Source organism: Eptesicus fuscus, chromosome 22 (assembly GCF_027574615.1).
Source record: "Eptesicus fuscus isolate TK198812 chromosome 22, DD_ASM_mEF_20220401, whole genome shotgun sequence".
Lineage (NCBI taxonomy): Eukaryota > Metazoa > Chordata > Mammalia > Chiroptera > Vespertilionidae > Eptesicus > Eptesicus fuscus.
The window spans coordinates 29,767,644-29,773,502 of NC_072494.1; positions in this window are offsets into that span (position 1 = coordinate 29,767,644).

Below are 5,859 nucleotides of genomic sequence, written 5' to 3' on the forward strand. Positions count from 1 at the left end.
TTCCTCTCTGAAATCAATAAAAATATATAAGAATAAATAAATACTATGTGTTGTGATTGTCTGTCTCCCTTCTCCAGAACGTGAGCTCCACGAGGTGCAGGTCTTTGTTCTGTTCACTGCTGTGTCCCAGTGCCTACAACAGTGCCTGACACATGACTGATTTCCGGTCAACGCTGGTGCCTTTGCCTTAAACTTTCCTTTTTCTAGCCCCACCGGAAGCCCACAGGATCACCTTCTGAGAAAGATCAGTGAAAGTGCACTTACTGGAAGGCCGGTTTCCCTAAAAAGGGAAGAGCAAAGGTGACAGAGTGACCGGGTTTTCTAGCATTTGAGCAAGTGGTGTTTACAACGAACCGTCTTCTTGTGAAGTGACTCACCAGAGGATTTGATCACTGACCTCCTACACCTCCTCCCCTGTCCCCAAAGATGTAATACAGGGTTATCGTGGTAGTAATAGGAAATTGCCAAATCATGTAATATAATTTCTTTTCCAAGTTCTAAGGAAAAAAACGTCAACATTTGAAATGTTTGTTCTTGTTTATCTCTTTTCATTTTTCTTTCCCCTTATGACTTAGAATAAAATGAATCAAAAAATGTTACAGGAAAATGAAAAAAAAAAAAACAAAAACCACAGGCTTTTATTAGAGCATCCATCTTGGTCAATGAGGTGTTGGCATTCTGGTGTGACAATGAACTTAGTCACCTGACATCCCCTCTTGGTATCCAGCCCTTAGTGCCAGGAAGACAATACTGCTTGTAAATACAAAATATTTTTAGATGTTAACACAATAAAATATTTTTCAAAAAGTTAAAGAAGACAAGTAAAAGTAATGATTTATAATTTCTCCACCACCACAGAAAAGCTAGGATTTTTTTATATATTCTAATTTTATCTTCATATACCTATACTTTCTCATTGTGGTATAAAACACACAACATAAAATTTACCACCTTCATCATTTTTAAGTGGACAGTAGAGTTGTGCATACATTTTTACATACATGTTCTATTTGTACTTAATGTATCCTGATATTTTTCTCACTGTACCTCATATCAAATAAATCTTCCATGTGGCAAATTTGTCTGATGCTTGTAATTTTGAAGATGCATAATATTTCATTCCATGACTATGACATGTTATTGAACCATTCACCTATCACTGGACATTTGTGCTGCTTACAAATGTTCATTCTTCAAATGTTATGAACTTTTAGTGCATATAGTATTTTTCTCTTTAGTATTTTCTTTTTTTTTTTATTTTTATTTTTATTTTATTTTTATTTTTTTTAATTTAATGAATCTTTATTGTTCAGATTACAATTGTTTCTCCTTTTTCCCCACATATCTCCCCACCACCCAGTTCCTACCCCCCCCCTCTTCCCTTACCTCCCCCCCCCCGCTGTCCTTATCCATAGGTGTATGATTTTTGTCCAGTCTCTTCCCATACTCCCCACACAGACACCCCTTTCCCCCTGAGAATTATCAATCCACTCCCATTCTATGCCTCTGATTCTATTAAGTTCACCAGTTTATTCTGTTCCTCAGATTTTGAATTCACTTGACGTTTAGATTCACTTGTTGATATATATGTATTTGTTGTTCATAATTTTTATCTTTCTTCTTCTTTTTCCTCTTTTTAAAGAATGCCTTTCAGCATTTCATATAATGCTGGTTTGGTGGTGATGAACTCTTTAGCTTTTTCTTATCTGTGAAGCTCTTTATCTGCCCTTCAATTCTGAATGATAACTTTGCTGGGTAGAGTAGTCTTGGTTGTAGGTTCCTGCTATTCATCACTTTGAATATTTCTTGCCACTCCCGTCTGGCCTGCATGGTTTCTGTTGAGAAATTAGCTGATAATCGTATGGGAGCTCCCTTGTAGGTAACTGTTTTTCTCTTGCTGCTTGTAAGATTCTCTCTTTGTCTTTTGCTCTTGGCATTTTAATTATGATGTGTCTTGGTGTGGTCCTCTTTGGATCCCTTTTGTTTGGGGTTCTGTGCGCTTCCTGGACTCGTAAGTCTATTTCTTTCATCAGGTGGGGGAAGTTTTCGTTCATTATTTCTTCAAATAGGTTTTCAGCATCTTGCTCTCTCTCTTCTTCTGGTACCCCCATAATTCTGATGTTGGTTCGCTTGAAGTTGTCCCAGAGACTTCTTACACTATCTTCAACTTTCTGAATTCTCTTCACTTCATGCTTCTCTGGAGGAGTGTCCTTGGCCTCTTTGTATTCCAAATCTTTGAGTTGATTCTTGCAATCCTCTAGTCTGCTTTTGGGTCTCTGTATAATATTTTTTATCTCAGTCAGTGTATGTTTAATTTCTAGTTGGTCCTTTTTCATATCCTCAAGGGTCTCATTGAATTTATCGGCCTTTTCCATGAAATTCTTGAAAAACCTTATAACAGTGGTTTTGAACTCTATGTCCAGTCGCTTATTCTCCTCCATTTCTTTGGTTTGTGATCTGTTTCCTTGCCTTCTCATATTCTCTGCTTCCCTGAGTTGGTAGGGTAGTTTTGTCTACTAGGTGTCCTATTGGTTCAACGAGTCAGCCTCCCAGTTACCTGAGGTGGACACTCTTGGTGTACCCTTGTGTACTGTGTGTTCCCCAGCAGGAGCTACAGCAAGGGCTAGTTTTCTCCTCCTTTGCTTGGGCGGTTTTGGAGCAGTCTGGAGCTGCAGTTGGTTAAGCTGCCACAGAACAAGGCCATTTATATGCAAAAGCCGCTGAGTGGAGCCGGGGCGGGTTTGTAGGATGTGCGGGACGGGGCCTCAGGGCGGGGCCTCAGGGCAGGGCGGGGTCTCAGGGCGTCACTAGGCTGGGGCGTGGCCAACGGCAATGGCTGCCGTCAGCCATCTCTGCCTTTCCAAGTTTCCAAGTCCCTGCGCCCCGCGCTCCAGCGCAGTAAACAATGATTGCTGGGCGCACCTCTGCAAAAAAGTCACTCTCACTTTCCGACCCGATGGCCGAGAGTCCAGCTTCTCCCCGTAGGCGTCTGGGTCCCCGAGTGTCCCCAGAAACTGGATTTCAGAGTGATCGGGAGCTTGTCTCCCTGCGGGTTGAAGAAAAGCCTCGCACCCAGCCGCCCGCCGCCGCCCGATTCGCGTGCCTCCGTACCTCAGCTTTTCAGCGATTGTGCTCCTTTCTCTTCTCAGCTGTAAATCTTCCACTCAGCCAGCTTTCCCGTGGTTCTGGGTGGTAGACGTTTTTGTCTTTTAGTTGTGTTTTTGAAATTGTTGTGTGAGGCAGCAGATTAGTTGTTTAACTATGCCGCCATCTTGGTTCCCAAGTCTCCTCTCTTTAGTATTTTCGATGCTCTTCCCAGCTTGATTTTTCTGGAAGTTTTCTAGGGAAAACAAAGTAAGAAGCAACGACTCTTGCCTGGTTCTTAAAAATTACAACAAAATTGTTTTCCAGTTGGTTTGTACCAATTTATCATGATGCCAGTGAAATATGACAGTTCTAATTTGACCGCTGTCACTGGCATTTGATACAGCCTTGGTTTTTGTTAATTTAATATTTTTAAAGGTTTCTCATTTTAATACATATTTTTTATATCTACTTTATTCTGTTGGGAAGTGCCAGTTCATGCCACTTGTGCCATTTACTTTTGGAAGGTTACCTCAGTACTTTTTCTGTACCTTTTCATGGACCGTACATACACTAGGAATTTTAACCCTTTATCAGACTTACCATGAATATTTCCCCCATCTGTTTGTTTTTAAATCTTCGGTCACAACTGTCATCTAAAGCAATTTAACATTCTTTTGTGGCTTCCATCTTTCCAATGTGATTTCTCCTGTCCCAGGTTGTCTCAGAAAATCCTCTCCATGGTATTTTTTTGATTTGATATAGGATTTGATTCTGTTTTACCTTCCTAGTTTTATTTTCTACACCTAATTATTTCATCCATTCATTTTGATGGATGAGGTGTAGGTCAAACTGATCTGTTCCTTAAATGCTAACTAGTTAACCAAGCCTCCTCCTTGAAAGATAGTTGAAGGAACCCTTGAATGACTAGGACAGCGGGCCTATGTCATAGGAGAAGTCCTTGTGTGCTGGGCACGGTCCCAGGCTCCGTGGAAGCTATAGCCCCAACGGACTAGGAGCGGTAAGGGGCTCAGTGAGAACAGAAAAGGGGAGACTACCGGAATGAAGTGTGGGACTGCACCTAATGTCCACTGTTTTCACCCCTTTTCCTTCATAAACATGACGGCTTGACCCAGAGGTCTTCCTGTCTTGTTATAGAGTCCTTTTTCATTTGCCAAGAGTGAGGGCTGTCCGTTGACCTCCTGCAATAGATTTACCGAGTCCTGAGCACATTGTGTGTGCCCGTGTAGGACCCAAAGTAAAGGCTCCCGGCGACCACGAGTTATGCCCAGTGAAGACAAGGATCGAAGGGAGATGAGAAGATAAGTCTAGGCGGACAACCCGGTGTAGAGCTGGCTCCGCGGTGCAGCATAGATGGTGAGGGGTCCGCAGGGTCACCATAAAGGCCTGTGTCCGCCTCCTGTGCTCCCCAGCCTGGCAGCTCCAGCCTCCGCGCAGCTGGTCACAGCCCCTGCGCACAGACAGGATTCTCCCCTAGCTCTCCCGCTGAGCCTCAGCCGCCAGCCGCGCCTCCCAGCTTTTTGCAAAGAGCCGGGATCCGGGCGCTAGATTGGGAGTCGGAAGTGCCGGCCTCCATCCCCCGCTGCAGCCCAGGAGCCTGAAAACTTGAGCGACCGCACTGGGCCGCCACGTCTGACCCTTGGTCCTGGTCCCCACCCGCCCACACAGGTTCCGGGTGATCTTTCTCGCCCGGTGCTCACAGTCTGCAGACCACAAACCCTAACCGCTCGTGTTTTTTGTTTTTTTTTTTCTTCTTCTTTCTGGGACCTTGTACAACACTGCCTGACTTTGCAACTCTCAACGGGCGGGCAGGTGGAGGGGAACGTGCGGCGTCTCTACCCCGGCCCCGGCTTAGCGTGAGGTCACCCCTCTGAACGCCTAGGCAGAGCGGCTGCCGCTTTAACCTTGAAAAAAACGGTCTGAGGTCCAGGTCCCCGAACCTGTCGGCGGTGACGTCCACCGCGAGAGGTTCGCTCTCAGGGGAGCCGGGCCAGAGCCGCTCTCCAGGGCACCCTCCTCCCCACCCCCCGCCCCCTCCGAGGGAATTCATCCCGGGGCCGCCCCGCAGCCCAGCAGACCTGGGACCTGGGACCTGGGGCGCCCCTGGCTCTCGGGGCGCGCGGTGGGCTCGGGAAAGCCGGCGGTCCCCTCCCGGGGCCTGAGCCTCCCGGGCGGGGGCGCCCAGGGCGGCTGGAAGGAGTGAGAGTGGCGCCCGCCCGGGGGACTGATGGCCACGGAGAAAGTCCCCCAAGACTGTGCGACCCTTGCGCTGGGGGAGGCGGGGCCGACGCGCAGGGAGATGCCGCGATGGGACCGGGAAAAAACCACCCACCCCAAACCACCCACTTGTGTTTCTCACCCCGATTCCCTGAGAGCGGCCGAGGGACCCCACACGGGCGGGTGCCTCGCCCCTCCCCGGCCCCCGCCCGCCCCGGCGCCGTCTCCGGTGGGTGGGCTTCGCCTCCCCTCGGGGTTTCGGGACCGCCACGTGACTTCCATGAAAGCGCGGGGGGAGGGGCGGCGGGAAGCCGCGACCGGGGTGGGATCTGGGACCCCGAGGTGCGGCCCCAGAGGAGGAAACGAGGCGGGATGGGAGCCGGAGGGGGCGGGCAGACTCGGGGACGGGAAGGACCGCGGCGGGGACGGGGGTGGGGAAGCCCGGGCGGCGCGCAGAAGCTGCTAGAGCGGGGCGAGCGGGAAGCCCGAGGGGCGGGGCGGAGCGGGGGGCCGGCAGGTGCCGGCGGGGATGCGGGG